Genomic DNA, 18,306 nt, shown 5'->3' with positions numbered 1-18,306 from the left:
GATCTTCTCTCTCCTGGGAACCAAGCGCCTGTTTTATTAGCATTTCAATTGCTACTATCATTGTTACTTTGCTTAGCTAGAGAGAGAGGTAATGATGACTATTGTTAAAGACAATGTTGCAGAGAATGTCCCTGGGCTGAGCAGCTGAGGTTACTCTAAGTTAGAGCTTTTTAGCTTTCTAAGCAAAAAGGAATTTCTTTGGTTTACTAAGCAAAATGGAATTGCTTTGGTTTACTAAAACACATCACTTTCACACTCCCATATATTCTTTTTTATCTGGAAATCTTCACAAATGTAAAATTGCATGTATCAATTGGCTGGTCGCGCAGCAGGTAAAACCGCCCTGAGCCATTTTGGAAGCCATTTTATACAAATCAAAATAAATAATAACAACTCGGTTGGCGGATATCACTATGTAGACCACAGTTTCTCAAGCGCCGGTCCCCGGACCGCTGCCGGTCCCCAGGGGGTTGAGTGCCGGTCCGTGCAAGTCCTTTCACACCCCCTCCTTTTCAAGCATGCCAGTCCTTTGACACCCTGGAGATGAGCTCCCTGGAGCTCATCTTTAACCAGGCAGCCTTTGCTGCAGGGCTCTGTCTTCCTCCGGAGTCCCAGACAGCCTTTTCTCACTCCCAGCTAATCTCCAGTCTCTTTGATGAGAGGAGATAGCAAGAGCGAGTGACATCACTGGTATGCAGCCGCCTGTGAAACACACACGAGGCAGGTAGCAGGGCGAGTGAGAGGGAGGGCTTGGCTTGGCTGGAGTGCTGCATGCCTAAACTCTGTTCTGAACTACTACAGAGGAGGAACAGAGGAAGGCAGGCAGGCAAAAGATAAGAAAACAAACAAAAGTAAGCACCAGTGCTGATCAAATGAAAAAAGAAGGGAAAGATAAGAAGAATGAAAGGGGTGGGGGTGAGGGGCGGGCTGATCATGTACTGACACAACAAAAGGGGATGGAGATCAAATAAAATGGGATTTTTAAAAGCAAGCATACAGGAGAGAACAAGTACAATCTGTGTGAACTGAGAAATAAAATGTGGGGGGGGGGATGAGGGAGATGAAGAAAGGGGTGGCTAGGGTGAGCTACTGACTTACCAAAAAGGGGATGAAGCTAACATAAACTGGGATTTTAAAAAGCAAACATGCAGGCAGAAGAGAGAATAAGTGCAATGTGTGCGAACTGAGAAAACCAGTGGAAAAAAGAGATCACGAGAAAGGGGATGGAGTGGGGGCTGGGTGTAGCAAGGTATGGAATGGTGAATAGAGGAGAGAGAAGGAGGGAAAGAAGGATGAAGAAGAGACCCACTAAAAGTCTTCCCACTCATGTGTGAGTACATAGTGCTCCCCCCCCCTCCCTTAAACCTCTGCCTAAAAATCATAACAGTTGTAAAAACCTGGAGAGATATGAATGTGTGGTATGAAGGGTTAAATCTCCCACCCCGTTCCCTGTGGTTTACTTTCCTAATGTGGATGCCATATTGCTGTGTAAAGTTCATTACCATAACATTACCTTTTCAAGGTAATGAGTGTTTTAGTTCTGAGTGTACTGCTTGAAGGTTTTTTGGATGATGTTTGTTTACAGACTTCCAGTATGATATGAGATGTCATGTTTTAAGCTTCCTATCAATTAAGTTGATAAGCTGGTTTTATGGTAGCAAACATGCATTGTCCCATTTGCTAAGGAGAGCAAGGGCAGTGATTACCAAATGAAGAGAGGAGGAAATCTGGAGGGGGAGTATTGTGTGTGTAAGAGAGAGTACTCTTTTAAAAGCAATATTAAATTACTATTTTTATGCATTTAAGGAGCAAGATATTATGTATACAGGAACTTGACACAAGTTCCTGCCTGCATGTTTATATGCAAAATAGATAGATGAGGAGTAAGAAAAGACAGAATTGGAAGAATGGAGTGTAAGGTTGCAGCCTATTTTTAAAAGATGGTAATGTTAAATCTGGACTGGACAAATCTCAGGTGCCAGGGAGCCATGATGTCTCATCCTTTCCTCCCTCCCCCTTCTGAGCCAGAACTTCAAAAGTTAAATATTGATTAAATTCATTTTCATTAATTTCACTTTGATTTAATTGATTGATTAAGTGTTATTTTAATAATCGGCACCCTAAAAATTGACCTCGGCCCCCATGAGCCAAGTTACAGACATTTGAGTGGTGAACACCTGTGAACGCCTGTACTAATAGATAAACTTGAAACCCCTTTGCTAACTGCTGGTCTGGGACTAGAAACTGCACACACACAAATATAGCGGTCCTTGAAACTGTGCATAACTAATTTAGCGGTCCTTGACTCCAAAAAGGTTGAGAAACGCTGATGTAGACCATTCTCTGCAAGTACAGTGCTGCCAACATGCTGCAGAAGATGCTCGTGCTGTCTGACTGCAGAAATGTTCTGAACTGCCTTCTAGACATTTTATCAGGGCCTTTGCACTGCACTAGTAATAATGATATTCACCATCTACCATCTGCTGTGAGCTGTTGTAGCTTTTAGCCTCAGTACTACTTGGAGGGTAGGCTGCATTGTTTGTTCAAATTGTTTGGTCAAATCCTAAAGAAAGGGTTTAGATTGCTGTGTCTTACCAACCTGTTTCCGTTCTTTCGCCACTGTTGCTCCCATACCCTGCATCCGATAGAGCAGGACGGCTTGGGATTCTTCCAACGTTTCCCGCATGCTAAGCTCCTTGGACAGGTGCTCCTTTAGCTGCGAGCAGTAAAAATATCAAGTCGACAAACGGATGCTGATGAAGAAAAACTTTATTTGGGCCTGGTTTGGGCCTAGTCACAATCTTGAACCTGATGGATGATGTGGCCTCCGCTCATTCAAACAAACTCCTGGAGATTTCTCCAACAATGCTTTATCAAGTATCCAAAGCAGCAGGGACATAGCTAGCCCGCCGGTGGCCCGTGTGCAGCCGCAGCGGGCGCCCCCGCTAACCCCACCCCCCACTTCTGATGTCAGATGCTGGGGGTGTGGTCTGGCAGTGAGTAGTAGCTCAGCTGAAGTTAAGTGCTTAAGCCCCAAGATTTGCAAAAGGACGAATGTTTTAGCCAGTTAACATAACTGTTTCTCCTGCAAAGTGTCAGCAGATGCAGTGAACTGCCCTGCAATTGCTCCACATACATCAATAGTTGTCAGTAAAATCAAACTGACCTCATCATCCCCGGATAAAAAGAGCGGTCTCTTTTGTTCTTCTTCTTCCCCCCTTGTGTGTACACACACACTGCTTCCCCAGTATGCATATTGCAAACCAGTATATGCCACGTTAATTGTGATGCAAAGGGAAGCTTTCCACTAAAACCTGCCTAGGCTGTGCTACATTTTAATGAATGCGAGCAAGGCTTTTTGATCTTTTCTGAGTCAGTTCAGTTGTTGAGGAAGGGAGCCTTGAGGCTCCATTCGGGAGTTGCCGTTACAGTTAAACTTTAACTGCTAAAGAGGCTGGCATCAGAAAGGCATTCACAGGGCTTGAGGGGGGCGGGGGGGGGGGGGAGAAAGAAAAGGAAAGGGAAAAGGAGAGCTTGTTCATTCCCATCCAGCCGAGAAGCGCAGTGCTGAGAAGGAACTTACATGTTGACATTACTTGGTCCGAGTAACCATCCTTTCCTGCTGACTGGCAGGCGCTGCTCCTCTGTTTTCCACCACCACCACCCCTCCACACGCGAAGCTGGAGCCCTCTGGCTGGTGCTTGTCCAGCTTCAAGGAAAAGGCACGGAAGCAACGAACATGTCATCAGCTGAGCGTCTTTAAAACTTTTGAGCCCAGTTTGTGCGAACAGCAGGCCTACACGGAGGCCTCCCTGGAAGCCCGGCCCACCTGCCGATCAGCTGAGAGGCGGGGAGAAAAGGAGCTCTTTGCAGCTGGCCTGCTGCTTAGATTGCCCGCCAGGAGGACAAGCAGGAGAGAGGCAAACAGGGCAACTGGCTGAGGGGCCTTGGGGCTGGGCAGGGGGCAATGGGGAGTCATGTTAGGAATCCCTGGTTGGACCCCCAGGCAACCGCCTCCCCTTGCCTAATGGTAGTTACGCCCCTGCTGTAGGTATCCAGTTCATCCTGTCACCAACCCCTTGCCAAGACAGAGAGGAAAATGCACCCTCTTGGAGGGGCCTGCTTGTCTATTCACGTTAGGAAGGGAAGAGATGACTGGTCTACCCAACCCAGGAATATCCATTGCCCATGAAAGAAGGGGAAGGGCTGACAAAGCAATGTCGATGACAGAGATCCCTCTCATTTTCCTTCCTGCTAGAACTCTGCAGAACTCCCCAATTTGGGCCACCATGTGGCCAAACTTGGAATCTGCATAATGGATTGCAGGAAGGATGTCAGCCGATACGCCAGGGAGGGAATCTACCGGCTCCTAGAGGTGCTTCTCCACCACAAAGGTAAGGAAGCTGGTGAGACCAACACTGCTTTCTAGATTATTATGTGTTCCATAACAAATGCCTTAGTTTCAAATACCAGTAAATAAGATTATAGCCCCTGGTCTTTTGTCTTGGTCCATTTATATCCACTGATTTCAGCCAAGTCCCTCGAAAGGTGCTTCAATAAGGGTGTGTCCTCCACAAAGATGACTCTGCTAGTGAGTGACCAGCAGCTGATTCAGCTGGATTTCCTCATCTCCCCTTCTCCACTAGACCCCATCCTATGAGCAAACATGGAGACAATGAGTATACAGGCCCTCTCGTAAACCAGACGCGAACCTCTTATTTCTCAAGTCTGGCTTCGGACCACTGCTGCAGTGAGCCATGGCGGGGTTCAGGCAATTCCTCTTGGGGGGGAATCCGGAAAGACTCCCAGCCATTCTGTCAGAAACCCCCTATGTCATCAGGATGTATAAATATTTAGCCCCTGATGTTTCCTTCTCAGGCCAGAGCAGCAGAGAAGCTGGGGAGCTGTGGAGCCGGAGATGGCAGGAGGAGGAAAGAATTCTGGCCTATCTGAACACCGCCAGAGTTGGGGAGGTAAGAAGATCCCTCTGTGTGGTTCCCTTGGGTGCCAGAATGGCCCATTGTCCCCCTCTTTGGGAGTGTGAGAATGGGCAGAGGCGTCCTTATCACTTTCTGCATTCAAGAAGCGCCAGAATCAGCATTAGGACATCTTGACACAGACCTCTCCAGAGACACAGTGGGCTAAATAACTGCAGTGCATGTTAGTTCATGGAAATGCGACTTTCAACCTGCTGTAGTGGCATGACACCTTGATAAGATAATGATGATTGCTTTGGTTTGGAATATCTACATCTATCAATGCACATGGTCCTTTACTGAGTAGCCTGAGCAGAAGAGCAGGTCCTTCCCCAAGCACCTTGCCATCTCAGTTCTGACTGTGGAGGAGATCAAAGAAGGAAGCAATGAAGAGGGAAAATAGGAGAAGCAGTTCTTATGAGCTGAATGCATGTGAATCAAGTTGCACATCTTTGGGCTTCAGGGGAATTAATTGAGGCTGATTCTTGATTTTAGGTTTTCAGGGAGATCTTTAATAAAGATCAGGAAAGATCCTTCCTGAGGACCACGCTTTGGGCCATTAATCATCCCCTCCACAGGGTTAAGGAGGCTGGACTGATCCTGCTGTACTCCCTCCTGGGCAAGGCCGATGCACTGATGGGGTATGAGGTGAGCTACTGGTTAAGCTGCATGGCAGTGGGGGTGGGGGGTGGCATGTAATCAAAAAGGGCCTCTGATTCTGGTGGGTTGGGCATTTTCCCCATCTCCCCAGGAGGAGGAAATCCGGAGGAAAATCTGGCGTCGTCTCCGCCAAATCAAAGAAAGCAAAGGGCTGCCTGAAGAAATTGAAGGTATCTTAAAAAACCAAGGTAATCTCTATTTCAAAAGAATTGGGGAGGGTAAAACTACATCCCTGGAGTCACAGTGCAGGTAGAAGTCTTTTCCCCCACCCAAAGCCATCCCCTGTACCATAGCTGGTCTCAGGCGTTAAAGGTCCCAAACATATTGCTGTAATGTGTGTGACCTGGACTTCCCAAGGGATCATGTCTTGATTAGTCAGGAAACCTTATGCAAGTCCTTGCATTAAGTCAATCCTTTTCAGGCCACATGCACATGTGCAGTGCATCCTGGGAAGATGGAACCTTTGGGAGAGAAATTCCTATAGTTCCTTGCTTTTTCAGGTGCTACAGGCTCAAGGCAACATCCAAGGACCTCAAATCTAAATCTAGTAGTCCTATTATGAATGTAACCCTCCCAGCCACCCTCTCCTCCTGCTGCCAGGACCCAGAAATTCAATGTGGACCTAATGCAGAATTCCGGCGAAATTTCTGAATGTGGATGCTTATCTAGAAAATGAATCCACTAACGTGGGATTATTTTCAGAGCCAGTTTTGAGCGGCCCACCTAACTTCCATGGCACTTAATACAAGCTACGCCTATGACTTGCTTTCTAGCTGCATCTTTTATATGCCGTGGCCTCAAATGATTACTACCACAGTATTATTCTAGAAAAACCGCCTTGGGGTTATCTTTTTAACGAAAGGCGGTATATAAATGCAAAAATAAATAAATAAATAAATAAATAAATAAATAAAAATACCAGCCATGACATAGGTCCAACAGGGTTCTTTCTGTGAAAGAACCCACTGCTTTGGAAGCAGACGGTACTATTTGCTTTGAGAGCCTGAATGCTAACACCAGCTCCACATACAACTCCTCCACTTAGTACATTAGGAGTTCTACAGTGATTCCCATCCCTAACACTTTCCTTAGTCAAATGGTGCTGGCATCATTCTATTTTTCCTTCTCTTCTCTCCCATTCAGGTGACTTACTGATGGACCTTGGCAGTGCCGCTAAGCCGACTACCCTCCCATGACACCTTTCCTTCCTTTCCATATAAAACACTCAAGTATAAACATATCAAGAGAAAAATCATATAACATCTTAATTAAATGTATTATGTATTATCATAAATGTATGTATCATATGTATCATATCATAAATGTATTAATCATGATCAAAATTCCTCAAAGGGATCAGGAAACTGAAATAACACCTTTGAAAATGTGGATACCCTCAACGATTACAACATCAATAGGACATCAGCCATATCAAGAGATTCTCTACAGAGGCAAAACAAATATGCAAAAAGAAGAGAGGGTCCCATTTTGGTAGACTTTCATCCTGCCTCACCAAACTATCACCAGGCAATAAAAAGACAGCCACCACCCTGAGAGCTTTTCCCAGAAGTTCAGAATTTGCTTACAGCAATAGCTGTCAGAACATCCACGTGTTGCTTTCCATCAACCACCTAATCTATACAGACGATTACTGAGAGCTGTCCTAAAATCACTGATCAGCAATCCTGGATCACACCACTGTCAATCCAGCCGCTGCATTACTTTCACTTTTCTAAAGAATACCATCACTTTTAGCAGTACCACTACCAAGAAAACCTATTACATCTGGGGGAAACTCATCTGTACTTCCACCTGTCATATATATTAAAGAGCGCAGATGTCCATATTGCCATATGCGCTATGTAGGCAAAACATCCTCAGACTTGAAGCCATCTTTCAGGAAGCACAAATCTGCCATCTTAACCAAGAACAACCTATGGGCAGATACTTCAACTCAGCCAACCATCATCTCAATGATATGGAGATCTAAGAGCGCCTTTCATCCAACTGCAACATCTGGCCATCATTCTTTTCTTGTCACTTGCCCTTGGACTCTGCTAACATGGCATTCTTCACTGCCATCTTATGAACTGTATGTGCTCACACACATCATGACGAACGCTAATGGAAGCCACCATGGGACATCCACACCTACAGCTTCTCTTGCTGCATCATTTCGCCTTTGTTCTAGCCACACAGGAGTCTTTTTGCCAGGAAGTACTGCAGGTATAGGCAATATAAGTAATTCAAGCACCCAGAAAGAAAGAAGAGAATAATTTATTAGAAATACATTTTAAAATGTCGCATAATAAAGAAATACGCAAACCCACTGAAATAAAACCTTCATAGAGTATCCACATAAGAAATCCAACACTTAATGATCCGCATATAAAAAAAGATCAATAAAATCAATACATGTAAATTTCCCCACTCCGATTTATTTATTCAGAAGCTTTCAGAATCCTGAGTCTAACAGAAAGAGATGATTTTTTAAAAAAAATTCTCAATTCTCCATTAGTGGAGCTAAACTAATAAACGGGGGTGGGGGGACTAAACATCTAAGAAAATGTTAGAAAAATTCAAAGTCTTTTCAGAACCATAATTCTAATAAGAAAAGATCAAGAAAAAGAAAAGCTCCTGCCTGCAGACTTCCCCAATGAAAGCTGTAAATTTCGTCTCCATAGGTTCAATGCTGGTAGTGAAAGCTCTAAAGTGAGAATGTAGTTATCTGGTCATAAAACCCTTCATAATGCAAACCAAATAAAGCAGGAGGATCCCTCAAGCAGAACTTAAGCTGATTAACATAAATGCAGAACTCTGTGCCAAAACTATGAAGCAAGAGCTTAAGCAGATCACATTAATCACTTCCTACTGGCTCTCTTCTCAATACACAATACAGCATAGTTGCCTCCTAAAAAGTCCATGGGAGGTTCAAAAATGATGGAAACACAGAGACTGAGGAACAAAAATGCAAGGAATCCTGTTAGTACTTACAAGCTCAAAAGGTATTCTCAATTGTGGGAGTGTCATTAAAAACAAAAGGGATAGCGACAAAAATAGATCTAAAGTCTAATGAAAAAGATTTTTAAAAATGATTTTGAACTTCCCATTCGACTGTCCAGATAATCCAAGGGCTTAGGAAAGAAGATAGTTAATTATTAGAGAGGAAGAAACTGACCATGCGAAGACATGAAGTATGGATATTTTAAACCCAGAGCCAAGACAAAATTCCCAACCCATGCACACCAAATACGAGACGTTTTGGCAAATGTTCATGACTGGCATCTAGAACCTATTATATTAAAAAGAGATGAACAACAGGGAGGAATTTGAGAGAAGGGAAAAAGGTTAATTTAAAGAGAAGAGGAGATCTTATGAAATACTAAAATGAAATTCCTCAATGAAAAATCAAACAAAAACATAACTGCATCTGGAACTCTCAATCTTCTGAAAACCAAATACATCTTCAGTGCCATAATCTCATGCAATGCCATCCAATCAAACTTCAGTTTTAACCCATGATTTGAAAAAATAGAGAAAAAACAATACCATTTAGTATAAAGATTTTCCTCTTCACAAGAATTTTTGATAACACCTTTAAATTAACAGGGAATCCATAAAACCAGTTCTTCATATTGGAAAAGACTAATTACATGTACAGGACAAAAATATAACAGTAATTATAATTATAGATGAAACGTATAAATGTATAAACTAATTTCCCCTAGTCTCTATAATACTTTTGGAAACTACAATAACAGGGAATCCAATGGGGGGAAATTAATCAGCTTTCAGTAAAATCTATCTCTTATAAGTAAGTTCAACCTAATAGCTTCAACAGATAAATTCACCTATATGCCTTTAAACACAGATTTCCCTATTCACCAATACCATACATTTGCTATTTCTTCAGAGGGAATAAACTGAATATGTTCATATTAAATAAGCATATAATAATAGCTAAAATAACAAACTAAACATATTAGTATAAATTGTGATAACCTAAATGTATACATTTTTATCTTGAAATAAACCAATAGGAATTTAAAATCTTATTAATATTAAAAAAGGATAATAAAAGTAATGGATTTAAAGGGGGGGGGAGGAGGAAAGAAAAACATATTATTTAATTCTCAGGTATCATTTACTTCCCACATCAAAGCAATATAGTAAAGAGTCCCAGAGGAATTCAGATCGAATAAGTAGATACTATTAAGAGTCTTTCCTAGTCCTTCAAAGGGTTAACTTGAAAGTCTTCAAAACATTCCAGGTAGAAAGATAAGAGGAAACTCTGCTGGGAGACTAAACACTGCCGGAACTAGCTCCATACGAAAGAAAGCTTGTGCATGGGGAAATGTGTTATCAGGTTACGTGTAGTAAATATAAAAAGCCTTAGGTCTTCTATTTGTGATCATTCCAATTTCAAATGTTGACTTTCAGGCCAGACTTCTGAATAGGATTTACAATGCTGGGTAATATTTATACTCCATCAGTGGTGGTAGAAGGTATTCATCCAATTAGTCAACAGCAGAAAATAAAGAGAGTCCCCAAGTCCCTAAGGATGCCGAAACATTCAAAGTTTCTTCTTTTCCCCTGTTTTTCCATCACCATAATCCATACTATAATGAAAAGGAGGCATCAAAAGCTCAGAAATTAAGAATCCCCTTTCCATTTGTCTCTACAGTCCCAACTTCAATAATGTTGCTAAAAGTTCCAGGCAGCAAGCAAGAGACATAAACATAATTGTACCACAAGAGAGCTTCTGTATTCAAACTTCCATATACATACTGTATTCAAACCATTAAAAAGTAAAAAACCCTCATTCATGTATCTGTTCCATCCTAACTTCAATAACGCTTCTAAACGTTCGAAACAGAGAGTGCCACACAAAGAGCAAAGAACTTAATTACCAGCCATAAAACACTTTTATCAGTGCCAGAATTCCAGTGCTGCAATGATGACGACGACGATGATGATGATGATTAATTCGATTTCTACACCGCACTTCCAAAAATGGCTCGGGGCGTTTTACAAAGAGAAACAACAATCAAATAAGATAGCTCCCTGTCCCCAAAGGGCTCACATTCCCAAAAGAAACATAAGACACACACCAGCAATAGTCACTGCAAGTCCCGTGCTGGGGTTTGGATAGGGCCAGTTACTCTCCCCCTGCTAAATAAAGAGAATCACCATGGTAAAAAGTGCCTCTTTGCCAAGTTAGCAGGGAGATAATTAGTAACTAGAGCATCAAACGCTTTGCAAAACCACTCGCAGGAATTCTTCAAGGTAAAACTAAAAACAGATTCAAATAAGAGGCTGGGTTGTGCAAAACAGTAAGCAGAAGAATCACACATTGGTCATGTAAGACTTCATTCCTCACCCAGCCAACCCTCTTCTTAATGCCGTTTACATAATTCCCTCTGGAAAAGTCAGTAGGAGGCTCAAAAGTAATAAAGACCAAAAAAGGGGAGGCCAGAAGAAGTAAAAAGAAATGCCAAAGATCTTGCAAGCTCAAAAGCCATGGTCATCTCAGAGATTTGATAGGAAAGAAAAAAGCCGTTCTTCAGAAGGCATGTTGTTAAGCCTGTCTCCGTTCAGCCTGATGCTTAATGCAGAAAGGTCTCTGCTGAGGGTTCATCCAGGGTCCTCCAGGCTTTTTCAAGCCTGGAATCTCCACGGATCCCCCCCCCGGGGGGGGGGGGAGGGGATGCGCCCTGCACGCATTCTGATCTTCATGTAGCCGATGAAAGATAATTAGACCAAACGGGAGCGGAAAGCCCTGGCAGCCAAATTGTCAGATACTTCCCAGAAGAACGCCATCTTGCTTCTCTGTCCATTCCTCAAACCTATTGGGGGATCTCCAATCTCTATTTGTATTAAAATCGGGTAGCTGAACTATCGATGCTACTATCCCTCAATATAGATCTAATTTGAAACCATACTAGCCATGGTATTTGAGATCCTGTTTCTTGTTCAATCTCAACCTTCTTGAATAACCTCTTATTTCTATGGACGTCTTTTATTCTATAAAAATTCTTTCCCTTCAACATCTTCAAATAAGCCAATCCATATTGATCTTCCCCACTATCCAGATATGTTAATAAAGGTGTTAGTGGAGAAATATCTTTCTTATAGAATTAAATAGATTTCTCCTAGGAATGAATCCAGATTGATCGATATGAACAATTTTATAACTAATTAATTTAAGTCAATTTGCCAATAATTTAGTATACTGTATAATTTATAATCAACATTAAGTAGCAAAATTGGTCTATAAGAGCTGACTTCCTGTAAATCTCTACCTATTTGAGGAATTAATGTTATTTTTTGAGTCATACCACGAGGGTGGGGAACATGCTCCCTGACTCAGAGCATTCATTAAAATTACAAACTTTGGTATAATAATTTCTTTACATTGGCTAAAAAATTCCCCTATCAAACCATCCGGTCCTGGAGATTTGTGATTCTGAATGGTTAAAAACGCTTCTGCCTCAGTAAATGGTGCATCCAAAATCTTAATATCCTCTGGAGTTAGTTGTGGGGTACTAATCTTATCTAAGTAGTTAAGAATTTTCCCCTGTGTTGGGTTATGAGAATTATATAATTGTTCAAAGAATGTAACAAACTGATCACTGATAGCTTTAGTGTTAGTGATGGTTCAACCTTTATCATCCTTTCTTACTTTTATAAGCCTCTTCTCCTTAACTTTCTTTAATAACGATCTTGTTAATAACTATCTTGGCTAACGATCTTGTATTTCTATCACCATATTCATAATAACTTTGTTTTACATAACAGGTTGAGTAGAAATTTTTGTTGTTTCCAAAACCACTAGCTCCTTCCTTTTCTTCCATATTTGCTGAAAGGTATTAACAGACCCTGTTCTATGAAATATTGCCAATAAGTGTTTAAACTCCAACTCTAGTTTATCACTCATTTGTGTTGATTCTTTTTTAATCCTGCTCATCTGATTAATTCACTCCCCTCTAATAACAGCTTTCATCACATCCCATTTCATTACTAATGATGTTTGCTCCTTATCATTTTCATTAAAAAAAAAAAATTCTTAATGTTTGGGCCAATTGTTGCTTTGCCATTTGTCCACAAGTAATCTAGCTTTAAAACGCCAAACCGGAGAGAATAAAATTTTCTCCTCTAATTAGATACTGCTTTAATTGTGTTTTAATTATGTTTTAATAATTTTAACTTTTTAGTTTTAATTTTTGAAATATTTTAATCTTTTATTGGCTGCTTTTATTGTTTGTAAACTGCCCAGAGAACTTGTGTTTTGGGAGGTATAGACATGTATCAAATAAACAAATAAATGGAATTTAAAGATCACTGGGGCATGATCTGAAACAAGAATGGGTCCAATTTCTCCCTTATGAAATTTTATGAAATGAAATTGAGTTAACAAAGTATTAGATGCCCATATATAACCCAACCTAGAATAAGATTGGTGTCTTCCTGGAAAAAAGGTCAAACTTTTGCAGAGGGATTAAGCATTTGCCAAGAATCTATAAGCTCATATTTATGCATCAATCTTTGAAAGTTCAACGATAGTGAGGCTTGTTTCTTATAGTGTAAAGATCTTGATTTATTCTCGTTAGATGACTTAGTGGCATCAATATTAAAGTCCCCCCAGGCCGCAACACTATATTAGTACCAGCAAACCTTTTCATTTTCCTCATTGTTTTCTGAAGGAAGTCAATATGTCTCTGATTTGTAGCATAGATAGAGGCCGAAGTAATATCCTTATTGTGCAACTTCTTAATAAAAATAAATCTTCCATCCTTATCTTTCAAAAAAATTTCAACAACAAGATCAATGTCAGCTTTAAATCAAATACCAACCCCTCTTGCTTTGTTTGGAAAACTGTTTTCCAAAATATTTATCTGCAGTATCCTCTATCTTATAAGTCTCTTGTAAACAGACCACAACTGGGTTAAAGGATTTAATATAGATATCCTGGCCCTTTTAATTGCATCCCCCAAACCTCTCACGTTCAAGGAAAAAACCATACAGTAATCACTCATTTTTAATTCTTAGTTCTTGCTGACAATCTATAGAATTATTTCTCTAAGCCAGAATGCATGGGGATGCGTAGGGATGCATGGGGATACCTGGTGGAATGTTCCAGCCTGGAGAGGAGGGTGGCCTGTGGGGAGGAGGACCACCGGTGGGCAAAGCCCCGCCAGCCTGAAGAGGAGGGTGGCCTGTGGGGAGGAGGACCACCGGTGGGCAAAGCCCCGCCAGCCTGAAGAGGAGGGTGGCCTGTGGGGAGGAGGACCACCGGTGGGCAAAGCCCCGCCAGCCTGAAGAGGAGGGTGGCCTGTGGGGAGGAGGACCACCGGTGGGCAAAGCCCCGCCAGCCTGAAGAGGAGGGTGGCCTGTGGGGAGGAGGACCACCGGTGGGCAAAGCCCCCCCAGCCTGAAGAGGAGGGTGGCCTGTGGGGAGGAGGACCACCGGTGGGCAAAGCCCCGCCAGCCTGAAGAGGAGGATGGCTGGCGGCCCAAGGCCGCCATGAGGAGGAGGCAGCAGCCGAACAGCTAGCCCCGCCTTGCCTGGCCCGGCTGCTGAGGTCAGGAGGAGGTAGCGGCGGGCCCTAGCCTGGCTGCCAGGAGGAGGGGGGAGAAAGTGGAGGGGGACCAGAAGCAGGCAGAGAGGGGAACAGCCAGTCGGCTGGCTGGCCAGCCAGAAAGCTAGCCATGACAGCATCGGGGGGGGGGGGGGGACACGGCTGGGCCCAACTAGCGCACAGATGCTCTGTGTGGTGTCAGCTAGAAATGATTTAATTTCCAAATTCCAGATAGTTCCAATCCTCTCAAATCACCCATTTCTATCTTAGTATATCCACCTATAGAATGCAACATAATGTATTTAACTGTTCCTTTTTAAAATATGCTTCCCCCTTCCCTGAAAACCCTCCCCTCCAACTGCCTCCTCTCCCTGTCACCCCTTTCCCCCCTCCCTTCCCTCCCTGGTGCACTCAGACCAAAAGCAAATATTGTTGCAGAGAAGTTAAATTCTCTAACTTTGGGGGGGGGGAGGAGCATCAGCTCACCATTCCAGCCCAATATTCCTTATAACCAAATGATTATTTAACTAATTACTTATATTCACCTGGCCCAGCTAACCACCTTAGCATTCTCCTCCCTTCTTCCTAATTTCTCTTTTAAAATTCACGTACTATAGTAATTTATCAAATCTTCCAGCTGCTTCTCGTAGGTTCCATATTTCACAGTTCTAAGGTCAAATGGCCTAGTTTCAAAGGAGAGAGTTTTTTTAAAAAAAAAATCTTGGCAGAGATGCATATCTTAAACAAATTCTTCTGTTTCCCAGTTAACTCAAGGCTAAGTTGCATAGTTCTCTGTGAGACGTTTTAGCCCAGCTACTTCTTTTTGCATTTCTTCCAGAGATGTAATAACTTGCTTCCCTTCAGGTTTGAAGATAATTATTTTAAAGGGAAACTCCCATTGGTATCAAATCCCTTTTGAAAAGAGAATCTCAGTTAAAGGCTCAAATTCTTCACGCCACTGCAATGTTGCTGTATTGATATCTTGAAAAAATACTACTTTCTCATTATTCCAGATTACCCCTTTTTGATGCTCTTTATAAAGCACTCTGTCCTTCAAGCCAAAATTAACTAATCTCACCAGGACGTCTCTCAGTTTCTGTGTTGAAATCTTATATGATATCCTATGACCTCCTTCCAGATCTCTTTCTACAGTTTGCAAGTCTGAAGACAACTCGTTCATTTTAGTGATAACATAAATAAGCTCATTAAATCCACATTTGGCAACATCACACTAATGCCCCCAATTTTTAAATTATTTCTTCTATCGCGATCATGGATAGTCGCCATAGTCTCTCTTACTTCCTCCACTTTTTTCTGAGTAGCAGATAATTCTAGGGCATTCTTAATCGCCAGATCAAAGACATTACTAGCTGTTTGTCCAATATCAGAGATTTGCAGTGAAAGGTCCTTAAATTGCTTATTAATTTGATCAGTTATACTTGCCAAATCTTGACGGACCGTTGTAAACGTGTGACTCCATTCCACTTGTAGTTCTTTATTAAGCTACATTACCAAATGTTCAATTAATTGTAATTCCAAGGTTTGTCCGGAGGTATCCCAAGGCTTTTCTTGTTTTTGTAACTCAGTTGAGCTTCTTCCTGGATCTCTTCGTCATCCACACATCCATTATGGGTGTGTGGGGGGGGGGGGGGGACATACCAGCTGGCTTCAAATCATCCAGGAAGGCTCTAATTCCTTTCCCTTTCCACTTCAACACTTTCTTGGACATTTCCCCTCCAATATCACTTCAAATTAACAAATGTAGCTGCCAAACTCTCAAGGCTAGGTCTGGTAGAAGGGCTGAGATGGAGAGAGCGATTGAGCTAACACACCATCCTGTCTGTGGCTTGCGCCACCCTCCCTCTGACAATTTCATTCATAAGCCAGCCATTTCAGTGAAATACAATGACATTAAACTGAAATATCTCTTGGAAGAATGTTGGATAGGGCATTTGGCATCTATAGAAGCTATTGTCTGAAGTTACAAGGAACTATTTTATTTATTGTTAAATTTATATACAGCCTTTCATTAACAATCCCAAGGCAGTTTACAGCAAAATTTAAAAACAAGATTATAAAAAGGCAATCCCAAGGCAGTTTACAGCAAAGTTTAAAAACAAGATTATAAAAAGGACACTATTAAAATATTAAGCTAAACATATAAAACAAATCTGATTAAAAATTTAAAATGAAAGCATAAAAGCAATACAGAGCAAACGGAGCAGCAGCAGAGAGAATCAAATAAAAGCCTGGGTAAAAAGCCACGATTTAACATGCTTTCTAAAAACTGTGATGGAGACCTAGGAGTGAATAGCTACTAGTACAACTTTTCAAATTCATTGATAGCGACCCTGAATGTGATGCAACCATCAGCACTGAAGCCAAAGGACTACTTCTAAAAAATTACCCAACCATTTTCTGGCACACTTCTTGACACACACACAGGGGCGTAGCAAGGTTGGAGTGGGCCCAGAGACGAGATTTTAAAATGGGCCCCCCCCCACTCTAAGTCCAGGGCCTCCGCACACCCCAGGCCCCCAAGGATTTAAGTCTGATATTCCAAAATAAGTATGCTGCCTGGAAATACATTTCACTGAATACACACACGCACACTTCACAATATATAGTGATATACATTGAGTACTATACATTTGCTTTACTTTTCATGCCTAGAACACACTAGAAACACGAATGATTAAAATGGGCCCCTTGCTGCAGATTAGCAAAGGAGACTTTCAACCATGCAGGGTGAGCCTATGTCTGTTTTCTCAGAATTCTGAACCAATTCAGTCAAGTTTGATTCCAGGAGGTTTTTCACAAGAGGCTTTGAAAGCCCTTTAACACACTTCTCCTCTGGAATGGAGGTGCTGCATTCCCATGTTGGCCAGATTTACCTTGAAGTCCCTGCAAGTTATTGGGGAGCAGTTCACACACAAGAAAAATAAAATAAAATAAAAGCACAAGACATGCTTTACAGTTTTCACTCAGACCTTCTGGGTTGCAAAACAACTTGAACATAAGTGCATTTATAAATGAATGAATGAATGAATAAAATAAATAGAATACTGTTTCTTCCACAAGTTTTTGTAATTTTCTGCCATGAAACAAGCCACTTATAGGACTTTTTAAATAGTTTTTTTTAAGCCAGCAAATTTTCCAAGCTGTTTAAAAAGAAATATTCAGAGACTTCTCAGTCCCTCCCCCCCATATCCAAGCCCTATGGCAAGCAGATGCCTATATATGGGGGGCGGGGGGGGCGGGGAAGGTAAGCACAAAAAGGAGTTCACACTCTACCTGGCAGCAAGGGCTCTTCTGCTGCAGAGAACAGTGGTGGCCACTCTGGCTGCCTCCTCCTTCCTGGCTGGCTTGGGCCCTACTGGAGTTCAGGCTTCACAGAGGCCTACACGGAGGCCTCCCTGGAAGCCCCGCCCACCCGCCCATCAGCTGAGAGGCGCCCAGGAGAAAAGGAGCTCTTGGCAGCTGGCCTGCTGCCTGCATTGCCGGCCAGGAGAACAAGCTGGAGAGACGGCGAAGAGGGCAAGTGGCTGAGGGGCCTTGGGGCTGGGCAGGGGGCAATGGGGAGTCACGTGAGGTGCCTCTGGGGGGCCCCTCCAGGCAGTGGGGCCACCAGACAACTGTCTCCCCTTGCCCGATCATTGTTACTCGCCTGCACACACACACACCCCGCCCGCCCACCCCACACACAAATGTCAAAATTGATACATCCAACTAATGCTATTCTGGAGTTGTTTTCAATAGATATTTCTATTTCCCATGCCCTTGATGTCATCCTGGCAGTTTCACAAGAAATTGCATCACTGCAAAATGATGACACTCAAAATAATGATTTTCAACTGAACACTATAGAACACCAACCAAACCATTCAAATGAAATGACCAATGCCAAAGAGGATATGTAAGTCTCTCTTCCACCTACAAAACATGTATGAAAGCAATGCTGACCGTGCTGTGATCGAGAACTGTCCTACAGATTATCAAACTTTTAGGAGAATATACAGGTGAAACTCGGAAAATTAGAATATCGTGCAAAAGTCCATTAATTTCAGTAATGCAAATTAAAAGGTGAAACT

At 42.2% G+C, this 18,306-nt stretch overlaps 1 protein-coding gene across 5 annotated transcripts in view; it reads right to left on the bottom strand.

The window, feature by feature from the left end:
• LOC128339312 (endogenous retroviral envelope protein HEMO-like) overlaps positions 1–17,632 on the bottom strand; it is a 163,645-nt gene extending 146,013 nt beyond the window's left edge. For 3 of the 5 annotated variants that reach the window (XR_008312983.1, XM_053282998.1, XM_053283001.1), the window contains exons 1-2: positions 17,510–17,632; positions 2,600–2,716 (exon numbers count right to left, since the gene is read on the bottom strand). The gene's annotated coding sequence lies outside the window, so the exon portion shown is untranslated. Of the gene's footprint in view, positions 1–2,599; positions 2,717–4,470; positions 4,655–17,509 lie in introns of all 5 variants that reach the window. The other 2 variants (XM_053282997.1, XM_053283000.1) reach the window with 2 other exon arrangements.
• Positions 17,633–18,306: the final 674 nt, after the last annotated feature.

This window comes from Hemicordylus capensis, chromosome 1, assembly GCF_027244095.1.
Source record: "Hemicordylus capensis ecotype Gifberg chromosome 1, rHemCap1.1.pri, whole genome shotgun sequence".
Classification (NCBI taxonomy): domain Eukaryota; kingdom Metazoa; phylum Chordata; class Lepidosauria; order Squamata; family Cordylidae; genus Hemicordylus; species Hemicordylus capensis.
The sequence above is the reverse complement of the archived record's forward strand: the minus strand, read 5'-3'. Positions and strand labels throughout refer to the sequence as shown.